The sequence below is a fragment of the Grus americana genome, chromosome 14 (assembly GCF_028858705.1).
Source record: "Grus americana isolate bGruAme1 chromosome 14, bGruAme1.mat, whole genome shotgun sequence".
NCBI classification, from domain to species: Eukaryota; Metazoa; Chordata; class Aves; order Gruiformes; family Gruidae; genus Grus; species Grus americana.
The window spans coordinates 10,857,514-10,884,476 of record NC_072865.1 but is presented as its reverse complement, the minus strand read 5'-3'; positions in this window follow the sequence as shown (position 1 = coordinate 10,884,476).

The window sequence follows — 26,963 nt, the reverse complement described above, 5'->3', positions numbered from 1 at the left end:
ATAAGCAGCTGCTCTGACCCATTTATAATTCCCAAGCAGGCTAATATTTAAACTGCCTAGTCAATTGTGTCTGCTTCTATACCCTCTTTAATGACAAGTAAAAGGCAGTTGCAAAGAGGAAGAGGGGTGTGATATTAAATGCATTTTCTCATGTGGAGGTATCCCTCTGCAAAGACAGAATGGGGCAACTAGCTCAGCTTTCAGTGTCTCACTATCAGACATTTATGCTAGAACAAATGAATTGTGCCTGAGATGTCCACAGTAACCCGCACCTACCAAAAGAGCAGTAATCTCTGCAATCTGCATCATATTTCTACATCCCTCAGCAGCTGAAATATGGAGGATTGCATCAGGATGCATTAACTCAGCAAGGAAACAGCTTCAGCCACAGTATTTTAATGGTCTAATATAAGGATGAGACATTATTGGCTAAATTTTGCCTTCACTTACATTTGTAAATACATGTGGTTTCTTGAAAGAGAGCAGAGCACAGCCTTGTCTTGTAAATATTTGGAGTATATATTATATCATATGATAGCAATTAATGTGTGACTTGCCACTTGTCCTTTTGAATAGGTGATTTTGCAGATGATGAGAGCAGTCCCTTGTCATTAGAGTTATAGCAAAAAGGACTTGTGGTGTTCTACACTAATAGCCCCAAACCCTATATCCCACAGCAGCCAGACTGCAAGGGTGTGGATATATTTAATTGAACTATATTTGTACAAGGGGATATCTCTTCCTCATGTGCCATGCAGATCATTAAGGGCTTTATATTGTCACTTAATCTGACACCGAAGCAAGTCCAACCCAGCTGCAATGATTGACTTCTGTTTTACTAATTTTCTTCAGCAGAGGGAGCTTGAGTCTACAGCAAAGAGCCGCTGCCTTCACTTTGACATGTTCTCCCCAGCCTGTCATCGTTAGCACACCCCAATGCCACGGGTATTTTCAGGTAAATGAGGAGAGAAATCTTGGCACTTGGGAACAGCTCTGAGAAGCTGTCCCGCTCTCTGGTTCAGAAGAGGATCGGGTGACCCGATATGTGCTGGATGCATCCAGCGCACAGCCCTTTTCCAGAGGGACTCCAGGTTGGGTTCAAATCAAAGAGCAGTCTGAGAAGGGGGTGAAACCATGTGAAAACTGGCTTCGCGCTGCTCCTAGGCTTGGTTGAGTCAGCGCAGGACAAAACCAGAGTGAGTTTAAGTAGCTGAAGGAGTAGTCCGAATTATACCAGAGATGGGATTAAGTACCCTTGATGCTGCTCAGTGCCTCCCCTTGGGGACTGAGGACAAGGATGTGGGTCTCGCATGGAGCAGGAGGAGGTTCACCAGCCATGCTGAGAAAGGTGGCACAGGGAATCAATCAAAAAGCAGGTTTCTTAGGAAGCTTTTCTCCTACAGGTTGGTACAGCAGTGCCTGAGGGTTGCCCTGTGAAGCATCTGCAAACTGTTTGTCCTGGGGAAGCAGGCAGAGGGGCTGCCACAGCTGTGGGTGTGTTCACCCTGCTATGAACCCACTGGCTGGCCCTGATCACCCCTCTAGCTACCTTGGCCTATAGTGTTTAACAAAGGGATTTCTGCTTCAACCAAAGCAAATAAAACACTGAGTTCCCCAAGCAGCTCTCATCAAAGTCATGTTGTTCATTGGATCGCAGGGCCCCTTGGAGGATGGTTCAAAGTCATCCCTTGCAGTGGTCAGTAGCTGAGCAAAACACTTGCATGTTGCCATTTCAGTGTGAAAACATGGGCCTGAACATTTGGATGTTTGTAAACATAACAGGATGCAATTAGTACTTGTAACTCATCCCTAAGACAACTGAGGGTGGGAGCACACATTTCAGAATAGAAAGTTAAGCTTGCAGGTATTAAAATTAGTCAAATAAAAATATATGTGTAAAGAATTAGAAACAAACCCCATAAAATTGAATTCTTAGACATTTATCCTATGCACTAGAGAAGTAGTTATCTGATTTTATTCCTCTAACAGGCCATGATCCATGGGAAAATACTTCTATAAAACAGCCATTAACTAATTAATAACTTTCTGGCTTGTGTTGCCTATTTATAATCCATCTTTTCCCACACATTCAAGTAAGTTAAAGCTGCATAATTCTAACCTCATATCCACTTGATGGGCAGATCATTGGTTGTGATGGAAGAGGCCTTGAAGAAGTGCCTGCTACCCACTCATTTTCAAGGTAAATGAAACAAACTTCAAATCAAGAACACCATTAAAGCTTGCCCATATAAAACAAGGGTCTAGTTCAGGGCTATCTGATTGAGTATGCATTGGATCAGGCCCAAATTGCAATTGGTTTGCATATTTCCCAAAGAAATGCCAGTACATAAAATGCCCATGAATGCAAATAGGTTGTGTTTTTTTATTTGTATAATTTAACAGAGGGTGGCTTAAAAATGAATGCACACAATAGGATTATACAATATTCTCAGGGGTTCAAAAAAGTTGCTGTCTGCCTAAGGGAAGGCCGATCTAGTGATTAAAGCTTAACCTCCAGGGAGAAGGAAATCACACATGTATTCCCCGAATGGCCGCATATATGTGAAGTCACCAAACTTCACACCTCTGCCCTCCAAACAGGGCCAGAGCCTATTTAGCAGCTTCACCAGCCTGTCCACATTTGTATGTTGATAGCAGAGCAACAAGAGAGAGATGGTGTTGAAAGGCAAATTACCTTCTGATTTGGTTCCATATATGCATTTATACTTGTGCCATGAATAGAGCAGTACCCAGCGCACATATGTCTTTGCTTATAATATATATTTTTACCCCATCTACGCCTTGCCTTCCCTTCCCCCACTGCTCTCTCTTTTCTTAAGCATTCATAGTTATCATTCCCAAGAACATCTGAAAACAACGGGATGGCATCACCCTACAGCTCCCCCTCCTCTGACTCTCTTGAGAAGCTCCGAGTTGTATTGTCAGTGTTTTATATATTTACACCAACAGAGGAGGCCTGGGATGTGGGCTTTTTCGTTTATATGAGTCTCACCGCCACAGGGGGTATTTAACTTTCTGCCCTGGTTGCTGTAATTCTCTCTCCAGTGGATATACAGTTCAGATCAGGTTCCTATTGCTGTGATGACAGGCATTCAGCAGGCACTGTAATTGCAGAGTTAAAACAGCTCATTTTCTTACTGGCAAGCTGTAGTTAAAGAGGTGCTAGGAGGCAGCCTGGCTGTCTGCAGAGGAACTGATCAAAGCACTGAAAGGCATCTGGCTTGTCTCTGTTTTCTTTCACCACCCCCCTTGCTGATGGAGGGGAAAAAAAGAGAGAAGGAGAGAAAAAGCGAATGAAAAAAAAAGAGAGAAAAAAAGAAGGAAAAAAACTATTAAGAAGGAATTTATGAAAATGAATACTTGTCCCTTTCCTAAGGGTAAAAGGCAGTGTCTTTTTAGAGACACTAAACACAGTTGGGTTAGGGTAATTTTTTTAACTCTCTGTATTTTCTAATGAGAAAACTGGGGCTTGTGAATGTTCATTTGTGTCTATTGCCATTAGCTCTTCCCAGTACAATAGCTAAACTATTGGGTAGCACTTTTCACATTGCAGAGAGCGATCTTTCCCCATCTCTGTATCAATGTCTTCCTTCCTTATCAGACTCAGCTTTTTCTCCTCCTGACCTCTACCCTTCCCTGAAGGACAAATGGCTCTAGCCAGAATGCGATGGACAATAGGATTCTGAACCCTGGGTTAACTGCAGAAGTACAAATGAAACACATTTTTGCTTTACTTTTACTTGTTCTAATTCACTCCAATTCTGCTGGTCATAAATTCCAGCAAATCACAAAGGAAAAGGTAAATAGAGTTGACAAACCACTTGAGATGTTCATATGAAGGATAAAAGAAGGGGAAAAAAGTCCAACAGCAGGGGAAGACATCTATCAAACAAATTGAGATCAATGATCTAAAAGCCACTGAGAAGTCAATCAAAATGTTTCTTCCAATGAGATAAAGGAGCCCCTGGGCAAAGAATGGCTCCATTTCAAAATAAGAAAAGAGATGTTGCATCTTGGGGAAAAGTACCATTCAGGTGAAAATAACTGAAATGTGGGAATTCTTTCTATGAGCCAAAGGGATAAAAGGTTATTAGGGCAGTAGAAGCTGGCAGCTGAGGGCACATGCTCTCCTCCAGCAGCTCTGTGAAGTTCCTGCTTACAGGGGCTTTGAAAGGAAAAGAAATGGAACATGATCCATTACATAGTATTTGACAACATTCTTCAAACAGGTTTCCAGGCTGGCACACTGCAAAAGCAGTGGGATTTCTGCTGTCTCTTCCGAGCCTTCGGTCATTGGAAACTCATCAGGGAGAGGGTTTGTTCTCACTTTCGCTCCCATCACACTTCATTTTTTTCATCCACTATCTCTTGATGGTGACACTACCATCTTCCCACAGACAAAAGAGGAGTTCAGAATCTTTGAAAGAAGAAAACAAACTCAGTAACTCAACAAGGAGCCTAGACAGGCAATGTTGCAAATTAAGTTGAAAGAGGCCCAGTTACTGCACCATTATTTGATTTCCCCTTCTCTAATCCCTTGCTTGTAATTAGCATAATTTATTAACATATTAGAGCCATGCATGTGAACCCTCTTTATAGTTGCTGAGTGCTCCCTGAGGCTGCCTAGTGAAAGCTTTTCCCCACTGTTTAATAATATGTTACATAAGGAAAACCAGCTTCTGATATCATTTAAATTATGACTTTCCTTTCTGCCTCTGAACACTCATTTCCTTTAAACGAGGTTAATTTCCTTAAAGAATGAAAATCCTCGGATTTCAGTTTTCCATTCATTAGACCCCTTAGTTCAACATGAAAAAGTCACACGCCAAGAGGGAAAAGAAAAAAGAAAAGAAAAAAAGAAAAGAAAGAAAAGAAAAAAAAAATCCCATTGAACTTCAAACGTAACCATCCTAAGAAGAGGTTTCCTATGATCATGGCTCCTCCTCTCCTTTCTGGACTGAGAAGGGCACAACACGGGCTGTTAGGAGATAAAGATGGACAAGCCACTTTACATCAAACTAGTTTCTCCCATCTGGCATGTAAGGCCCTCTGAATGCTAAGGGCATTTTCAGAGTTCCAAACATGCAGTGTTCCTCTGGGGGAATCACACGCTGGATTAATGGGCTAAGAGCCAAACACGGATTTCTTCATATTCACCCAGATAGTTTCCTTTCTTTCCATTAATATGCTGCTGATATTTGGGAGAGGACAGGCAAACAAGGCCACCCCCTGTCCCTGCTCTGATTATCAGTCTGATGTGGGTCCATCTCTGGGCACTGGACATGGCCATAGGACTGCACCACCTGATCCGCTTCAGCTAACCTTTACCTTCACTCCTCATTCTTCTGAACTAAACTTACTGCTCACATTGCTCATGGATCAGTCCCTTCGTGTCTTTACCATGGTGTGGGGTTTTTTCTTGCCATTCTTCTTCCAGCTTTTGTCCAGCTCCTCAGTGCTGTGATAACCCAAACCAAGGGCAGTTTCAAGAAGTAACTCAAAATATCTGTTGAAATGTGGAATTTCCTTCTAGCTCCTCCACATTCCGTGCAGACATATAAATGCATTTTCTTCTTGAATGCTGGCTCAGGAGTTAACTAGCCTTAAGTACATGGCGAAGTACTAGTTAAGCAGAAGGCATGCTCAAGAGGGGAAAAAAACAGTGTAGGATTTTTTGAAGTACTAGCCAAAAGTTGGTTTTCTGCTCCTCCTCTGACTGCTTGTGTGATATTTGGCTCACCCAGTATGTAAGTGCTTGACTCTAGCTGAGTTCAATGTGATTTAATTGCTAATACCTTTGAGGATTTAGGCCTCTCTTATATTTCAATAAACTGGGAATAAAGTAATTTCTGCACCTTAAAGAACAGCTGTGATTTATTAAAGCTTGTAGCTGTGTACTCTAGGTAGATAATACCTCCTCCCATCACTGTAAAGAGCATAGCCCAGCCACAGATGGCATTTGTAGTTGCGGAGTGATGCGTAACACCATCATTCATGTCGATGATAATTTAAATACAGTGTTACCCTGTTAACAAAAAGGGCACCTTGCTTTTTTTAAAAAATAAGTACCTAAAATAACAAAGCCTCCAGTGTCCTCCCACTGAAAGGCATTATAAACACATCATGTTGGAAACAATAAGAAAGAAAGAAACTCTGAGGAGAGCCATGTGCTCGTTGTTCTGCAGGCAGCTCTGCGCTGGGCACCTGTCAGACACCGGCGGTGCACTAGGATGTGTGCAAGGTTTCATTAAGCAGTAAATAAGGATGTGGGCTGGACAACGTTCTGCTGAGTTTGGGGCAAAATTTTGGGTCAGAGCTTGTGTTTTCAGCCCCAGTTAACCTTTCTCTAAGGAAAAAACAACCTTAATAGCATGAAATGTCAGGAAAATTATGTTAATTTGCAGAGTAAATTTTTTTCAGGACCTCAAAGAAGTAAGTGAGTGTTGTTGTTATTACCAGTTTTTTTATCACTGGGGAAACCCAAGGACAATTAAATGAACTTGCTGGAGATCACAATGCCAGAGATACAAGAAAAAGACATGTTTCCTGACTGGTGCTGGGGATTTTAGGGGGTGCCTTTCATGAGAAAATGCCAGTTTCCTGAAACTGAAATTTCTGTGGAAAAGGACAGCCTGTCTGACCAGTAATAATTCTTCCTATTAGGAAGAAGCTTTACTACAAGTGGGAGAAACTGAGGCTCATACAGAAGGATTTGGATTTGTCTCCCCTTCCCACCCAAAATGAACAGCCCCTCGAGGGAGCAGGACTTAGGTAGCTTCATGCCAGCACAGAATAGGAAAACAAGCTCCCACCCCACTGCTGGTTTTTGATTCCCAACACTCAACTAAACCAGAGTCTATGTTCCCCTCTTCTCCTCTGAACCTGATTTACTGCAGTATTTATCTGATTTAGGGTTGCTCTTCTTTTATGCTCTCTGCAGGAGCACCGATGTCTGGGATGTTGCAACATATATAAAGCTTTTGGGTGTATTTATGTGTATTGAAATGTACTTTTGATGGTACAGCTGCACACGCCCTTTCCACTATTCAGCCTCCTCTCCTCCAACTTAAAAACAAGCCTTTGGAAAGCAGAAGGGAAGAATAATTAAAAAAAATTGTAATCTGCCTCAGGTAATGACATGATTGAAACATCACCATTTTGTCTGGAGGGTCACAGGATGGCTTTATGAGAAAGCTTTAAAGCTGCTAACTCTAAAGAACCTTTGATATTTCACCTTTTGTTGTTGCTAACGTATTCTGCTTCCTGACTCCTGGAAACAAAGCCCATACCAAGGGCCCTGTCACTTCAACAAATTTGGTGCCAAACATGTTATGCCATGGGGCAGTTTGACAATCTGAGAAGATTAATTAAGCATATACATTTGCGATCTTCCAAGCCATTTAAGCAATTTAGATACTTAACATGAAGTAGACATCACGGCCCCTTAGTCAGCTTTGGGAATGCAATGCTTGATCTTGTATGTTTCAGCTAGATGTGGTGTGGTCCCTGTGTGGTGATCTGGGTTTTGGCAAGAAAAGATTATGCTAACGGTAGCTCGTGTTTCATCATAACAGCTAGAAACTAAAGGGAAAACCTAACTGATGTACTGCAACATACTTATGGTAGCATTAACAGTAGAACTGATGGGACAAAATTATTTTCCCACTCTTTAAAATACAAAATAGTCACTCAGAACTAGGAAGGGAGATTTCTATAGCTTTGGTCTAAGTCTTCTTCACTGTTTTTAGAGAACCAGGAAAGCATGGCAACTATTCCTCGCTAAACAGTTCACACCACACCATTTCCTTGCTAGTCCTGTCTTTTACAGTGATCATGAACTAACATTTTCTAGATCTTGATTTTTTACAAATGCGTTCAGTTCCCAGAATTGCTTAAATCTTGCAGACAGGAATATTCTCCATTGGTTTGTTTCTAGTAGGCTTTGAAACTATTTGATACTTGGTTGTTCATGGTCTAACATAAAGTTATTTCTGATCAAGCATTGGTACACAGACAATGTAAAAAAAAAGATTTCAAAATTAAAATTCAGGGGGGCACAAACTCTACTCAAGTAGCTATAAGAAGGTTCTCAGGGTATGTGTCCTGGATATGTTTCACTCAACAGCAGCTCATAGAAACGTTTGCAAGAAACAAATAAGACGGATTGTGAGTGTAATTGAAAAGAATGTGAGGATTTTACTTGAAAAGACATTAATGGATACTTTCTAAAATCATACTGACATTTTGACTTGTACAAGACTCTATTTGAGGAAAATGTCTGGGTACTTTGTAAGATGCAAGAGCTTTGGAAAAGATCTAGAATTTTGCACTCTAGCCAAAACCAAATGAAGACAAATGAAAATTGAGTGGTGCTAGCCAAATGAAGCCAAGTCAAACCATAGACACTACTGGGACCTGTCCATCACAGGCTTCTGGCAAAGATTCTTAGCAACTAAAAGTGTTTCCACCATGGCGTTTGCAAAGCGAATGGTCTGGGCCTCAGAAAGAGCTGTTTCTTGTGGAAATCAATGGAAATATTTAGCCTTTGGGTCCTGGAGGAAAGTTGCCTCTGCTGAGTTTGGCCAGAGCCTCCATGGCTTTGCCTAGAAATTGTCTTCACCAGCCACCAAATAAGATAAATGAGAAGCTGAGGCTTGCAATGTAACTACTGCTGTCTTTTGTGATACCAATGAGATGGCATTGTTCTGCCATATTAGCAGAATAAACAGTAATTATTATACATTATATATATGTCTGCCATCCTGGGAAAAAAGGTTGCCCTACCCCCTTTTGATATAGAGTAATAAATTATTTTTCTCTTTTTTTCCTGGACCCGCCCAAACTCCTGGAGGCTATCTCCTGTAAAAGAAGGAGGTACAGGCAGCTTATGGAATACATGAATTCTATTTTATATATTGTATTGTCAGATACACTTAGCAGAGATGGATGCAAAACATCTGATGAAACCAGCAACTAATTTATAGGTGGAATACTGATTTTTGACCATCTGGAAGTGATTTTGTCTCGGTTTTAAATATGAATTTTGTGTCTTCTGGACAGGTTTATAATCAAACCATAGGATGCAGAATTCAGACCTCCTTATAATCTTGCAAGTTGATGACATCTGGTTCTAAGGTGTCAGTGGGTCCCTTTGGATAGTCTAGAAGCTGCCATGAATATTGTCCTTGTCCATAGTATCCAAGAAGAGTGTCCACAGACTTAGAGGAGGGTAGATGGAAGGTTTGGATTTTGATGCAGACCATCTCAAATATTTTTAGCTTTCATATCAGTGTCTGTGCCAAGGATTCACATGTTGGGACTGTTGTGACAGAGAACTGTAGGCTACAGGGCTGTTCTCAGAGGTCACAGTGCTCAGGCTGTGAATTTTCCAGGACCGCCATCGATATATGTTTCTATACACAAGAGACCATGGAGCATGGGAGGGAGTTATAATCTGGAGCTTTCCTAAAGGATGTGTAAAAAATCATCTTTGTTAATTTAGGAATAAGTGAGAAAAACTGTAATAATAACTGCACTTGTTACTGATTAACATATTGCTATGGACTTTCTGTAGGGAGGTCCTCTGGGTATTTTATTCATTGCTTTACCCAGTATGCTCCATATAGTCAGTGTTTACCCTCTTTGAGCTCTGCCCTGGCTATGATATAAAGAAAGAAGGGGAAAGAAATCAAATGCTATGGAAAACAAAAGTGGTCTGAAATATAGCTATAGCTAGCTCCAGCTGTAACAACAGGGTTGCGGGTTTCCAAATTTTAATCTCCCAAAAGAATCTGTATCAAATTCTTCACCCTAGAGGTCAAAGGGATTTTAGTAATGGAATGGGACAACTCAGCTTGTAAAGTCTTCTGGGCAAAGGCCTTCTGTTCTGTACCTGGACACGTCTGTGGAATATGTGTCCATGTAATGTGCTTCCAAGCCACACAGGGATAAAAATAAATAATAGTGACTATAAAATCATTTTAGGCTTTTCTGTCTAGCGGCAAAGATGACACACTCTACACAGGAGGCAATTCAGATTGATGATGTAGCAGGCAGCACGCTCAACTTTCCCAGTGCACAAATAGGTAAGCAGATTACATATGTTCCTGAGCACAGCCTATAGTCATAGTACAAAAACTGTCTCAGGAATGTTCTCTGGGTTTTGTCATTCTGGTGGTATTTAGATACAAAAGTGTGTGTGAATTAGAAATACTCTCTGGGCAACTTCAGAGTTTCAGGATGCCTATTACTAGTAACAAGTTGAAATACAGTCATTTAAGTTGTTTGAGAAAATGTGGTGGGAATCCCTAGCAACAAAAAGCATGTGGAAAATAAACGATGACTCCAGTCTCTCAGGACTGCTTCTTTATCATTCTCTGACTATTAAGAGAGCATCCAGAAGAACCTTCCAGCACTAGCCCAGCACTGCAAGTCATTCCTCTGCAAAATGGAGCTGCTCACAATCCCAACCCACGGCATAAGCTGTTGGTCCAGATGGGCAGATGTGTGAGAGAGGATAGATGACCAACACCACTTCTGTGGTCAGATACAAAGACAGATAAGTTTTCTAACATAAACGCCTCTCTCTGCAATGCTAGGAAACCTGGGATATGTTTCCTGTGCAATACCAGAGAAAGGCAGGTAGAGTAACAAGATAAATGCCAGTATGAAAGGCAAGGGGTGAGGCATATGTACTGTAATGTCTGCTAGGAAATACAGGCTTATCTTGACCTGCATTATGAGCACACAACGTCTACAGACAAGCCTTTGGTTCCCATCAGAGCAGGAAACAGAGCTCGGCCCTCTGTGCCCTGCCGGACTCTAACCACTGACCTACTCTGATGATTTGTGGGTTTTGTGGGTCGCAGCTATTGATTGCTGTGTAGTTGGAGGAATCAGAGCTTCTGCCATCAGGCAAAATCTCACTCCCTGTCTCTGTCTCCTTAACTTTTAAAAGTCGGCACGTTTCCTCGTTGCTCTGGCTCTCACAGAACAGAGCCAGAATGTCCCTGTTTAAGTGGAGCAAACGTTTTTCCAAAGGGTCAAAGTTCAGGACAAGCTTGTAAGCAGATTATGGAGCTGGTAGAAAGGCCAAAGGCACCCTAAGTCTTTACATTCCCAAAGTGCTGTGTTAAACTCTAGCCCAAGGATGTACTTAACCCCAAAGAGAATGGAGGTCAAGTGAACTTGCAGCATTTCAAATGCAATCAGTTTGGAAAAGTAGCTGTTTATAAAGAAGTATATTACAGAGACAAGCTAATGTTAGCATTCCCTCTCTGCAAATAAGCCTGACCTATTGCTAGTCTTGTCAAAGAGCTGCCATGTTTGTTTTATAGCATCAAACAGTAAGACTTTATTTCAGTTTAGGTTAAATCTCAGGGACCATTTTCAGTTAGGGGCATTGAAAGTCTCCCTTGAAGGAGATGCAGGGGGAGTATTTATGCCGTCTTTCTTTAGGTACTTAACTCAGACTGACTCCCTATACTGTCAGCAGAGTGAAAGAGGCATTTCGAAAGGGCAGTTCAGGGTACCTGAAATGGGCCCTGAACAAGTACCTGTGTGCCCCCCCTCTTTCCACAGAGTTTGCAGAGCCCACAGTTGAGCCATGCAGAGACATTGCTTTGCACTTTCTCTGTATTTTCTTTAAGGTATTCAGAGCTGTGCATAAGGTGTGAACTGACCCTTGTAAAATCCCCGCAGCATTTATAACGCTCAACTGGCATGCATGTGCAGGACTTTGGTACAGGCAGGGGTGTCCAGCTGTGGCAAAGCAGGAGGGCTCTGGACACAGGGCAGCACAGCACTTCTGCAGCCAGATGCATGTCTGGGGCAAAAAAATGATGCACAAATAGGACATGCATTGTCCAGCCTCACCAGCACTCCTGTTTTCTCGAAGATCTTTTACCAGGCGCAAGACCACCCAATGACTGTGTCACATAGAGCAAATAGCTGCCATTGAGCTTGCTGAGGATGCTCTGTAGTCCCCATTTGGGTTTTCTTTGGATGACAAGGAGCAAACATATTATTTGGCATGAATATCTTTGTTCTAAATGAGAACAACAACATAAAAATAACAAATGTTAAGGTCTCCTTTAACAAACTGTAGCCACTAAGAGCATTTCTCCCGTGAAGACCTCACTCTGTACATGTGGTTACTTTTTATTACTGTTTCTGCAAACATCATAATTAATATTACCATAACCATTAGGGTGACACTAGCAATAGTACTGAGGAACCACAGTCATGAACTGAGATCCCTTTTTGTGGGTGTCAGCAGGACAGCATGAAGTCAGCATGGGAAGTCAAATATCTTATTTTTTCAGAGGCAGCTCAGCAATACCTTATATTATCAGTGTAAGACATCAGTCAAGACGTGGTGAAAAGCAACGAATGAGTGGGCACTCCCCTTGGTATTGATGCTTTCCCAGCATACACCTGCATCCACAGTGTTTGCATGTTTCAGGTGCCAAAAATTGTTCACGTGGACGTGAGACTTGTACAGGTATTTCATGGGAGAAATGAGTTTTTTCTATCCCCTTAAGTGTTTTTCAAGATGTTTTGCCTGTTTGGTTTTGGTTTATGATAATATTAATCTTATGTGAAAGATTCAAAATTCTGAAGCTTAGAAGTTGTTCTTATAAAGCCCAGAAGTGTGCTGTGGAATGTGTAGGGATTTAATATTTTGGAATTTTATAGTAGCCTTAGAAATGTCTCTGTTTTGTCAGGGAGACTGACTATTCTTGAGCCAGGAAGCAATTAAAATATGCAATATGGATATTTATTCTTATATGTAGACTTTGTCTGTCTCTGAAAAAGGAAGTTTAAGAAAGCCCTTTTTTCATAAGAACTTAAGAATAAATGAAGCAAGATTTTCTCATGGCCAATCCAGATATGCTTAATGTTGTTTATGAGAAGGGGGACTCTTAAGACATGTTTCAAATACAGTGAAAATTTTCTGTCTAGGAGAGCAAAATGCTTTCAGTTTTCCTAGGATGCCACACATCTTGCTCAAGAGCCCTGAGTGTTGAACAATCCATTAAGAAATGCTGTCTTCAGTACAGCTCTCTCAGCTCTTTCACAAGTAATTGCCTAATTGAAATAATATCATTTATTAGCTTCTTTGCTTGAGGCTTCTTCAGATTCAGCTTCTGCTCTTGGGCATCCTCCTTTGAATTGTAGCATATACCTCAGCTAATTATAATGTGGTATCACTTGATAAAGCCAACTGAGATCATAATGGGAAGACACTGAAGCATCTGCCAAGATCTGAAAATTGGAGTTTTCTTTTTACTTACGCCAAAGACAGGTTACCTGTAATTAGTTCTAATTTATAAATAAGTGCAGGCTGTACTTCTAAAAGGTACAATATCATGCCTTGCCCCCTTTTTAGAAACAAGTTAGGAATCATACATCTCAATCAACTGTATACCTTTTCTGTGTCAGGAATCATAGCTTTGCATGAGAACTGAGGTAGGAGAAAGGGAGTTATACAAGCACCACCTAAATAATCACGGAACACCAGTTCCAAGTGAAAAAAAATGAATGGCACAAGTCCCAAAAATCAAAATCACAGGAGTTACAAAATTCTCAATATGGAATCTTTTTGTTTTCTGTCTGAATTCTGAATATTTATTATTCAGGCATTATAGCTCTTCTTCAAATCCCTTTGAAAAAATTATTGTTGGAATTTTTTAATGCTAGCTGTGATTCACAAATTATCTCAGGACCCCAGGAGCTGGAGTTTTACAAACATCCCAAGAGCTGGAAAACTGTGATCAGATCTATCTGAGCTTACATCACATACATAGTAGAATTTCTTGATGTTCTTTTTTTTTTTCTTTTTTCCTTTTTTTTTTAAGCCTTGTTTGTTCCTAAAGGACCCAAACAGTTCTGCCCATTTTGACACAAGCTGTGATCATGGCTATTGATGTTTGACATTTACCTGCTGCCCACAGCTCCAAGTAGGTGCTGTGGAGTAGCTGTGTAGCCTCTGAGTAGGGACCACTTCTCATTTTGCAGACACCTTCCTATTCTCCAAAAATCTCTTTTCATTTTCCTGTGCCACCTGATACGCTGCCTAGAACACACCCAAACTTCTGGCCACCACGAGTATTTTCCTTGAGACAGCCTAGGTTGAACAGGCAGTCAAAGATGAAGTGATGACTGCTGCCTCAAGTTTGTGACATCCCTTTTGGTTTGTTTTTAGAAGGCTGTTGAAGATAAGCTGTTAGCAGGCTACTTAGGGACCAAAAAAAAAAAAAAAAGATACAAAGGAAGATGGTAGATGTATTGAGAAGGACACTGAGCTGAACAGAAATACAGAAAGTTGTTTTCAGAATGGCTGCTCCCTTTGTGGGCTTGTATTCTGCCTCTGAATGCCTGTCTGCAATTTTGCACTGAAAATGGCAGGTCAGGAGGGAACTTGGTTGCAAGTGGTTTTAATGACCTTATTGTACATGGCAGAACTCTTGCAACCCTGGATCCCAGCTTTTCCCCACCATTCATCTTGGACTTTGTGAAGACTTCTTTTTTTTTTTTTTCCAGAGTATATTCCTCATATAAGGAACTGAACCAGAGAACAAACAAATAACTATGTCAAGATAAAAACCATGGCTTCTTGAATTTCTTGACTCACTCTGGAAATGGATTTTATGTGTGTATGTGTGTGGTTTCTCTTCTCCTTCCTCCTTATTTCTAACAACTTTGTATTAAATGTTTCATCACAGACATTTGGTCATCCTTTAAAAGTCTTTTGGTGAATATTTGCTTGTGTTGCAGTTTGTCCATGAAGGAAGACCAGAGTAGGTAATGAGAAAATAAACTTTCCCCTATGCTGTTTCTCTTACTTCCCTGTTTCTGCTGCCGTGGTTTGACCAAAGTAACCAGAGGCTGCAGAGCTCGCTGCACCCTTACAGAAGATGGAGAGTCATTCATAGGAAAGAAGACAATTCAGTCTCCTTGGTTTTGCCTTCTGAAATTAATGATGGGTGTCAATCAGGAACCTGTTTTTTAGTCAAAAGTCTTTCTTTAGAATCCAATTAATGTGAGGTAAATTACAGACTAGCTGTTTACACTTTTGACTGACTAATATGGTCTGTGTTAAGAGCTAACCGCTAATCTTCAGCCAAGCCATCACCATCCCAGCCTGTCCAAGCATTTGATAAACCTTTATGTTAGGTTCATAACTTCAGATTGGCAGCATGCACTGATGCTCCTGCTCCGCAGAACTTCACATTGATCATTCAAAACATTTTTCTCTAGAAAATTTCTGCTCATATTGCACCAAATGTTGCTCTAATCCAGATGACTTGAAGTTTGGGATACTGGCTGTTTTGGATGTTTCAAATACTTTCAGTGGGCACTAAAATTTTCATCTGGATGAGGTACATTTCTGAGAAACCGTGAACGACTGGTTTCAGCATTTATGAATTTCATTAGATTAAGCTCAAGATATTTGAAAAGAGGTCCCAAGAAGACCATTGCGTTCTACAATTTGGTTTAAAAGAACAGTGCAGTCCTTGACCAAAAATTCCCAGTTAGAGGTGGGCCTCCCCTTACAGTAAAAATGGGTTAAAGAACAAGCCACAAAACTAGTATATTTTCAGTCATAATCAGGCAGAAACTTGAATGCTGATTCACAAATATTCTAGCTTGGCTAGCTACAGAGCATTGACTTACATTAATTCCTCCAGCTGTTCTATAAATTTCTTCCCAATTTTGTAACACCAAAATCAAGAAGCACCTTGATAGAATACCTATTAAAAGTTGAAGTTAACTTGGATATTGTTTTCAGCACTATATTACTGACAGTAAAGCGCTAAGCATATTTAATTGTTGTTCAGAAGCAGCCAATGCTGGCAAGCTTTCTTCACTCTCTGTGTGTGTACGTGTGTGTGTGTGACCATAGTTATGCTTTTCGTGAAGGTTTGGTGCTCTCCAAAGCAGCAATGTGAAGTCACCTGCTTAGCTCAGGAAAACAGGCAGGGATTCACAAGCCCAGGTCCTGGTCTTGGTTTCACCAATGATCTTTGACACATCAGTCCATCCCTCCCTTGTTCTCTTTCCCCTCTTCCACTTAGTCTTTTGGGTCTATTCCTACTATAAGCTCCTCAGGACAGAAGTAATCTCATACAGGATTTTTCACAGTGGTCACCTATGACTGTCAATTCACCTTAATCTTTGACTCCCTCCAGCTTGTCTCTCCATATCCTGATGCCATGATCACAGCGAGACTGCAGACATCCACAGATGTCTCAATATCTACCAGGACTTGCAGCTCAGCCAGCCCTGCCATGGCCATATCTTTGCAGAGGGAACGGTGGACACCACCCTGACCCAGTACAGGAGAGGCAACGTCCCAGTGCCTGCACATCCAGAGCTTCTCAGAACACATTGGGAGTTTCACTGGGATTAACCCAGTCACTTGTTTATTCCCTGGGTTAATTTCACACGCCAAGCACCAAGCTTGTGTTAATTATATGATTTACTGGGCTGTGTTTCTCTTTTCATTGCATCGTAAAAAAAAGGTTTGAATAAGGACACTTGTTCTGGTAAATTTTCACTTGTTTGTGAATGGCCTGGAAATAGTTAACAGCAAGCATGTATTCTGGGCCAAAAGGGACCGGAAGGTTCAGATTATTGCCTTATTTATTTTATTTTATTCTATTCCTAATTAACATTTTACGAGCTCTGAATACGTTTACAGAAGCACATGCAGGACAGGGCATATGAGCAAACACAATTAAAAGTCGTTGACTGCTCCACAGCATACCCAGAAGATTAAAATACCATGGAACAGTCTTTTGCCTTTTCTGGTGGAAGCTGGACAAGCCCATTTACAGCAGGAACAAAAGTTCACCTTGATAGTTTTACTTTCTAACCCAAACCCAAGTGTTTAGCAGGGAGGAAGACCTGATCTGCTGGTGGGGAAATCCACCAAGCAATGTTTCCAGAGGCAGTCTCTTGGTGCTCCTTTGGCTGTGGCAGTTTGTTCACTGATCTCAGTTCTTCGTGGATTCATCAGAGGGCTGACCAGTACAATTAAAGTTATATAAAAAAATGTCAGGCAGTTTGTACAGCAGCTCCTGAAAATGGTCTCCTGAGATCAAAGGAAGTGCAAAGATGCTTGAAATCAGATACCACCCAGATCTAGTTAAATAAAGTAGAGAGAGGCTTCAGCCTAACCTCTCCTCTGAAGACTAGATCTAGCTTTGTCTCTGCTCTGAGCTTATCCTTCTCAAGGTTTTTCAAGACTGAAATCTTGACAGTCATTGCCTGGGAATATCTGGGTTGGTTTTTATTTGAGTCCATGCACCAAGTTAGGAGAATGTTTTCAATAGACCTAGGGCCTGGACCAGACTTTTCACACTCTCTATCACTCAGAGCTGCTGAGGAATTTCCACTTTTCTTCTGAACCCGGGTGGAACACGCTATTCCCATCCTGCCAGTTGCAATAGCAATATTGTATCCTTTTTAACAAATCACCTCTCTCTTTTACCTGAGCTTTGTCCGATGCTTGCATCAGTAAATGCAAGAGCTCTGGGTCCTATCAAGCAATTGCCCAATGAGAGTTTTATTGCTATTTTTTTAACTGCCAAGGGAAAGGCTAAGGCTGTTTATCAGAGAACTGCAAATACTCAGTCCTCCAAGAAATGTTAATATAATGCCCTTGGGATAAACATTGCTTCACTGATGTGTTTTTAAGATGTCCATTACTGTTCTTTTGAGAAAAAAAAAGACAGATATTACCAAGAAACAGAGAATGATTGTATAGCATAGTTAAAATCAGAAATAATCTGGTGGTGGGAAAAAAAAAATCACATTTTTCTCCCAAAATACATTGTTAATTAGGAACAGATCAGCACTGAGATCAGGGTGCAGATAAATTAACTTTTCCTGCCTACCTAGGATGCAATAGAAAGATTTCATACTTGGTTAACATCTTTTAGTGCTTTAGTTATCAGGATGTGCTTCATTACTCATTCTACCAGTTTGTTACATGACCTTGAGCAAAACAAAAACCTCAGTGAACTATTCATCTATATTATCCAAATTTCAGCTGGATAAAGTTGTGAGAGGAGTTTTACGTGCATTTAGATGCAAGCTGAAACCTAGATGCATGTTGAAATCCATAAGAGTTAAAGGTCCAAATTGCTTACGTAACCCTGAGAAGCTCAGTGAGTACTTGTCAGCTTCTTTAGACAGGTAGGTGTTTTCTGTCTCTTCATTCCCTTGTGAATCCCAGCTTTAGGGCCAGACATTCACCGTATTCCTGAAACATGAATATATTAGTTACCACTTGGTATTATTTGCATGGTTTTTCCCTACCTACAAATTCTCACGGTTTCCAATGTCAGGATAGCTCTGCCAGAAGTAAGGTGGGAATGCACTTGTAAGCAAGTTGTTGCTTCTCAGTATTGATTTTACCACTGAGATGCCTTTGCTGACTCAGAAGGGCCTCATAATTCTGCCTTTTCCAGCCAACCATCACACTTACAGTCAGAGCCATCTTACAAGATAGCAGCAGAAGAAGGAAATTATAGTGAAAACAGTCAGCATCAGCAGAAGATAGAGGAACAATACAGGGTCCTGATCAGCAGAGGACACAGTCAGCTATTTGAAGCATCAGTGAGGTTTAGCCACTGCAATAGCCATTTTGGCTGGAGATAAATGAATGCTGATGCCTATCTTTACCCAGAGGACACCACAAGGTTCACCTCTTGTGGCAGCAGTTGCACATACTGGTAGTCCTTGCCTTTTCATCAAAACCATAATCTTGGCACAACTACTCAGCTACTGGCCAATATTCTGCTATTACTGTTATCTAATTATGCAAGGAAACCTGCAGGTCATGTTTGATTCCCAGACAAGGAGAGGGCAAAAAAAATCACTTGAAACTGGTTTATGTCAAAGGGCGAATTACAGTGTGGCATAAACAAACAGCCCAACACATTATCCTGTTTACATGGGATCAGAGAACATTTGTAAGTCTGAGTCCTAAGGGAGACACTTATAGTAATGATGTCCAGACTTCCTTTGCACAAGGTCCAGAACTGCAGGAGAAAGGGAGGGGAAAATGAGTTTTAAGTGGTTCGCAAGAAAGAAATTGTGTAATAGGAAATTGATGTTATTCCATTTTGCACCATTTTGTGCAAATGTGCTGATGTGAGGTTTTATTTGTCTTCCTAGAGAGAGTTCAGCCCATTGCTGGAGGTTTGTGTACCTCTATAAGGATGAAAGAGTTTCTGTAGCTGCCCCAGATTTGTTTCAATTTTTTCTCACTTGGATTCTTACTTTCACAAATAACAACTTCAGCTTTTTATAAAAGAGTAATTCAATAACAGCAAGCTTTTACCAAGTGGAAGAGAGCTACTTCTGCTTCTGTTGTAAAATTACTGTCGGTGATTGTACTCTTGAAGCAATTTGTTGACTTACTGTTCTGCCTTACTTCTTCTTGGAGATATTGGGAGGAACTACTTATCTATCACAAAATGCCATGAATCAATCCTAGGATGTTCCACCATAACAAATTCAAAACCCAGACAAAGCAACTTTCTCCTCTAATGAGATCTAAAGAGCTAATAAAGAGCTCTTGCCCAAGACATGCTCAGATGTTGTAGACAACAAAAGTAGATTAATTAAGAAAGGCTATGAGGCTAATGACTATAATGTCATTATAGAGTGGGAGATACTCCTGTGCAGGATTTAAATCCTGCCTGCTTTCCACTGACCACTGCACGGAGTATGGGAACTCCGTTCTTATCTCCTGGCCTGGTCATTGTGAAGGAACACAGCTCAGGTGCTAGGCTTGTGTCCCACAACCACTGAATATGGATGGGAAGAGTAGAAATTTATGGAGTTCTGGATAGCTGAGCTATTGTGCAGGCAAAGCTAGCTTTTGCTTGAATGGACATGCTGCCTCATGGGATCTGAAGTGGTTTGGACATTCATTGTCCTCACTTGGTCGTGTTCCTCCATATGTACTGCATTTTCTGTCAGCTGCTACAGTCTTCCTCCACTTCATAGTGACATGTAACCCAGCTGGGCACTCAGGCTATGACTCCCATGATATGGATTAGTACACGGCCTCACTGAATTAAATATTTTCATTTATAAGTGTCAAAATCAAAAATTTAGAAAATGAAACTACTCTAAACCTTTTCTGTGGAACTTTCCAACCAGTAAAAACTATTCATCTTTCATCCTGGATTGGGAGTTGAGAGGTTCACGTAGATCAAAGAAATAGTTACAGTCCTGAAGACATCCAGAGACTGGAAAATGTCTTAAATAAAATTAATCATAAATTGCTCCAGATAATTTAGCGATTCTAAGAAGTCAGAAGTAGAAATTTCTTTTAGAGGGAGGAATAAAACTACTCTTGCAAGAACATTTTGTCTCAACTGATGTTACTTTTAACACAGATTGGGATTTTTAACTGTGGTTTTATCAGATTGGTAATATCCTGTTTGTGTCTAACTCTCCTCCCATGGAGGACACAATTTGATCCTGGCTTCTTGCCTGAGCAGGGGCAGATATAAAGACCTGTTTAATCATCTTCTCCATGTTAACAGTGAGGAGGGAGAAGCAATTTTTTTGTCTGGCTCTCCCTTTTCTGCAAAGGGTCAGCTGAGTGGCCAGTCCTCCTGGACCTGCGTATCTCTGTGTTAACGTTTGGGGTAAATTATGTTCCTCAAGAGCTGATTCTTGGCCTCCTCTGTTCAACGCCCTGGCCAGCCAAGCCGAGCTATCCCACTGTGAGAAGAGCTGGTCCAAACACCTTTTCTCCTAGCATGGGGGCAACCATAGACGCTGGGAGCCACAGTTTGTCTGCGATCAGCTCCTGTGGCAGCCCAAGTAAAAGCATCCCCTTTCTTCAGGGATTAAATAGAATTGGCTGTGGTTTATAATTGAGACTGAAATCAGGGATACAGTCTGTAGACAGCCTTTTACTCTTGATTTCATTTGTCACTCTGTAGTTTGACATGCAGACCCTGGCTCAAAACTTTAAAACTTCAGCAAACAGCAGAAAGTTCAAGGAAACATTTGGAAATTAGGATCTCTTGACTAATGGTACTTATTTGGACCCCCTTTGATCAAGTATAATGACGCTTAAAAGACAGAGTATTTGGATAGAGAGTTTTTAAGTGGAAATCATATTTAATGCCCTCATCACTGCTTCTTAAGGGAAAAAAAAACACACAATAGGGGCTTCAAGGTTCCCTCCCCTTCTCCCATTCTGGTTTATGGCAGTGGTGGAATTTTTTGCTTTGCTATTTATTGACTTGCTTTAGTACTCTCAGATGGAAACATTATCAGACTCATCACCACAGGATAGATCAAAGACAACAGATCAGACTCCTCCCTGGGGTGAAGATAAACTGCTGCACTTGACCTGCGCCTGGAATGTCTAATGGGGTCAAAATGTAGAAAAATAATAATACTCATTCCTTTCCACCTCCACACCAGCCTTCCCCAGGATCCTTTACAGCTACTGCATCGAACAAGGCAGCGGCTTATATTCCTTTCAGATGGCTCATTTCTGCAGGTAAAATGGAGGACAAACCAGAAGACCTTTGCTTTTTGCCTCCTTCAACAAAGAACTCCTTTTTTGATATTCAGGAAGAGACAGATACCAAGTGCCTTCAATATTCTTTTAAATTGCTGCCGCCCAAACTTTTCCTTACAACTAACAAAATAAGCCTCTTCTCCCACCCCAATCTTCCTTTTTTTTTTTTTTTTTTTTTTTGAAAGGTTATGCTGCCTTAAAAGGTGCTCCAATCTTGCTTTCCTTCTTGGCACTGGAGGAGAAATGGCTGTAGGATTGAAGGGAACTGTCTGTTTCAGGATCAAAGCAGCAGTCTCCGCTGTCTGAGCAATTTTAAGAGTCTTTTCAGCCAACTGCATAGGCCTGAGTGGGCAACCAGTGGCAATGTGAAGCACAGCAGGCAGCTCTGTAACAGCAAGCAGTGGAGACAGCGTCACACCTTGCATCTCCTAATGACAGCCTCTATTTTGCTTGCAAAAATCCTGCTACAGCAGCTGCCTCTAGCCATGTGCAAAGTGCCCCTGCCTTTTGTTGTGATTATGAGCTCCAGGATCCTGTTAGTTTGCAGTAAATCACTCACAGCAGCCCCAAAAATGAATAATTTGGTCAAGTCATGCGCCAGCTGGTGTCCCGTTGAGAGTCTGTCTACAGACACCTTTGTGGGTTGCCTCTTCTATTTCCTGAGCATGAGAAGCCCTTATTTCAGATCCTGAACTTATTGCAGCTTCTGGGTGACTGCCATGACCTCATTTATAATGTTGCAGAGCTGCACTGATTCATCTCTTCAGGAAATATGGTCTCGCTAGGCTTGTCCGGCAATATATGGACAAGCTGTGAGTGGCCCTGTTTCCACTGTATAAGCTCTCTCCAAAACAGAAACAGTCCCTTCTTGGCACTGCCATTGTTTCTGAAGTGCCTCAGAGCTCTTGCAAAGGCAAAAGGTGTTCAATATTGAGTGGTACACTAATAATAATAATAAATGCAGAATACACATAGCTTTGAAAGCAAAGACCTAATAGTGTGTGGAGTTGAAAGGTGCCCTGTACACCATGTACACCATTTTAGCACCAGCTCAACTTGGTACATTCATCCTCAAGTCCCTTTGATCCCAGTTTTATCAGGAATAAAGACAGGCAATTTCATTAGAGCTGTAACTTGTCTGCCAATAGATCCCCAGGATACAATCAATAAACTAATTTCTTACTGCATTTTGGAACTATTTTTTCCAAAGTCAAGCACTTTCCACCCTCCCTGACTCTGTGCATTAAGGCACACACAAACCATGTTTCCAAAAAAGGATCTGCATCATCTCAGCTTATCTGTACCACCATCAGTCAGTAGTTCATTCTGGCACACAGGTCTGGTCTGACACATTAAATCAGAGATGCAGGTCTACCTTGGAAATCATCTTTTGAAAGAGGAGATAATGGGAAGCACAGTGATGTTGTCTGAAAGTTGTGTGGTTTTATTTGCTCTATAGACACTTTCCATGTTTAAGCCCATCTTTCTCATCAAAACAGATGCATGAAGGAATACAATGGGCACAGTGAGCAGCACACCCACCAGTACAAATACTCCTGGCAACAAGCTGTCATAACTTGACTTCCATGGCTTAAACACTCATAATTTGCTATTTGTGTTTTGCTACATTCTGACAAATCCCCACCTGCCCACCTACAGGTATGTGTTGCCTGGGGTGCTCAGCGAGACGTATGGCTAAGGGAAGAAAAAATCCACTGGCAATACTGAAATACCATCAAGAGCTAGAGCTAGGGTAAAAGCAGGAAATATCCTTTCTTCTGCATGCTGCTGCCCAACCATGTGGTATGGAGACCGAGTCATAACGTCCTGCAGGGCACTGACAGCTTAGGATGGGCATGTACAAGAAGATTGCTGATATCATGGAAAGGAAGCCTGTTCCTGGCATTAGCCCTTGAAACAGAGTTGATTTATTTGGATTGCCTTTGATCTTTTAATTACAATATGTTTTCATTCTCAAAGCCATGGGTCCAGTTTATCTTGCTATAATTCACGTGTATTATTTTCCCGATTCCTGGCACCTCTCAGTTGCAAGTCTGTGCCTCTCCTGTAGGACGAAGAGAGGTGAACCTTGCATCTTGGCTTAAGAGTGGTGCTGCTGGGGCCGTTATGGAGAATTTGAGGTGATTCATTACTTAAAGACTTTTGGGCCCATTCTCCAAACTTGGAAGGAATTCTGGGCAATCTGCCTGCTCTACCCAAATTTGCTGGTGTTTTCCCAGAATGTATGCAAAATTGAGGGCGAGGTGTATCAGTGTGTGCTTTGAGAGGATAAGTGAATTGGAAGGCAAAGATTGTATTTTGTTTCCTAATTCCTTTGTTTGGTATTTCTTGACAAGATATACTAGTGCTGGAAGTAAACTAGAGTTTAATGCAACCTTGCCTAGCGGAGTTGAAATGTTTTGTTCACATACTCGTAGTTCACTGTGGCCTTAAAGAACCTTTCTACCTTCATGGACTTGTGTAAAAATGACTAGTTGGAATACACTGTGTTAGAGATGAACAGGATTGTCCACTGCAGCAGCACTATTATTGTTATAATTTATAACTGTCTGTATTCTCTCAGATCTTAACTGTACCTCTTTAAAGCTCTGTATGAAGATATTCAGAAACAAAATTTGTTCATTTGTTTTGCTGGGTGTTACCGTCTTCAAGGTAAAAAAATTAAAAATAGCCTCCAGGAGAGGAAAAAGCCTTGGAGAAAGTAAGGTGTATTTTTATAGAGCTAGATACTGCTGGAGAGCCAGCAGCCTGTGGAACTGTTTGCTTTTGTAGATAAGGCAATTGCCCTGTTGGCATTAACAGAGGTGGGCTGAGAAGGCCAGCTTTTAAGTAAACAAAATTGGAATTAGCTTGGAGCAGAGTATTCGCTTACTTGAGCCATCAACATTCAGTAGTTGGTAGGGAACAAGAGAGGTGATGAATGACTTTGAGGTTTAGTATATTTCTAGTTATGGATTGTCACTTTGGTAATTAAAAAACAGGCTGAATATTAAAAGCCTTTTTAAAAAAAAATCATAAATGACAGACCCCAGCAGATCATCAGTTCATTATAATGTACATGCTTGGACAAAAACTTCTGGAATGACCTCTGATGAACTCTAGATTATCTTGTCAGGTATTTATTGTCCATTTGGCATGGCCTATAGAAAAAAAAAAGAATGTTTTATTACTCATGTCACACTCAGCTGCAAGCAACATCTCACCAGTTGAATACAAGTGAAAAAGTGTAAACTCCTTGGTGTTAAAGCACCCAGCTTCAAGCATATATGAGTTTGCTCAGATTATTTTTCTGCATCTTGAAGTGACTATGGCTTTTTGCTTAATATTACATCATTTTTATATTTCTTACTTCAGAAACAATCCACTGATCCTTTCAGACACTAGTACTGCATCACAAATTTCTAGCTGTATCTGAAGACTGTATTCTTCACAGCTCACAGTGACATTATAAACAGTAATATTCCTGCCTTGGATGTGATAAGAGATGTTTAGTCTTGAAATAAATTTCAAAACACTGACTTGTGCTGTGGAAAATTTGCCACAGGACTTTTCCCTTTATAATAAGTGTTTGCACGTACTTGAGAATCTCCCTTTTCATCTCATGCTTGTCTTGCTTAAATTGTTATGAGGAAACCAAGATATATTCCAAGCAGAAGATTCTTGGAATTGTGTTAATTGACAATTGCAGCATCAAAGAGAAAATACAATTTAAAAAAAAAAAAATTTCTCAAGCAGTTTTAGAATGAAAAGTGTCATTTTGCTACAAAAGAGCACAATGTTATTCCTTTAGTAAGGCAAAAGTCCTCAGCCTGTACAAAATCTCTGAATCACTTTTAACTTTTTTTTTAGAAGGAAAGAGCTCCTGTAATGCAAAAAGTTCTCCTACAATATTAAAGGAAAGGGTAGGTATTTGTCTTTTAGATGAGACTTAAGTGTTTTGGGAAAGTTGAATTTGTCTCAGAAAACACACGTTTTTGCTATTTGGTTCAAGAAAGGCAAGATGTACACTTCTCTCAAAAAGAAGAATATGACCAAATGAAATCACAGGCTCTCTGCTCTGTGTACTTTCATTTCCATTCTTCTGTAGGATTTTACATAAACCTCTTTTAAAAGAGGCAATTATCCCGGTCCATGAACTGCCTGGAACAATATGTATAAGAACTTTCTCCTAAATATCAGGAGAATAAATTTTCATGTCTGAATTCTAGACCAAACTTCAAATGCCTTTTCATCTCTGTATTTGTCACTTAAAAGCATAAACATCCACTTAAACACCTCCCACTCATCAACAGCCCAGCTGAACATTGCAAATTAAGATGAAAATGTCAAAACCAAGCCTATCTTTCATTTCTAATGAAGCTTCTTTAGAAAGGTTTGCTTAAAACCTGAGGTTCCATAAGGATTCTGAAGAATCTGAGATCTGGATCTCAACTGCATGACACATCTAAAACAGATTATCTCAAAGGAAACTGTAGGCCTTCTTGGGTTCTCACTTGGAGAACCTGTTTTGAACCAGCTAGGTGAAGTTCATAAATATGAGTACCCTTGTTTTTCTTTAATACTTATGGTTTCTGTCTAGATACTGGAATAAGGCACACTGCAGAGTAATGTAGAACAGTTAAACTAACAAGTGCAAAAGCCATTTATATTTTATATATAATTCTTTCTTTCTTTCTTTCTTTCTTTCTTTCTTTCTTTCTTTCTTTCTTTCTTTCTTTCTTTCTTTCTCAGAAACTTGACATTTGAGACATGTTAATAAGAAGAGCAGAGCAAATGGCTCCACAATGCATTGACAGTTTTGGAAAAAAAAAAAAAGTTTCTAATTCTTGGGGATAGATTTCACTGTAAATAACAATAAAAAAGAATAGAATTTAATGTTTGTTGTCAGTCTCCAACAACTACACTCTCTAATGCAAACCAATTGCATTTTTACCTGAAATATATGACAGATAGCTAAGGCACTAATGTTTTTCTCTGTTAATAAGGTCGATATGGAACAGAGCTCCTTTAGAATATGTACGGTAAAGTGGAAATGCATGCTTTGGTGACTGTTATAAAGCAGGCCAAAGATATGTCAAGTCCAATTAATGTCAATAAGGAACATCTGTATTTAGGCACCCAAGTTACTTAATGCAAACATTTCATAATTATATACTATAGCACACATGGAGCATTATGAGATGTGGTGTCCCAGTGTGAATAATATTCACATTTTTCAGATCAGTCAGCAGTCTTGGTCTGGCTTTGGCTCAGCTTGCCGTCTCCCCGTAAGAGCATTTCTTTATAATATTGAATTAAGTACAATCCACATTTTTTCTCTTATCTGTGAAATCTTGTGGTTGTGGCTTGACTGTTT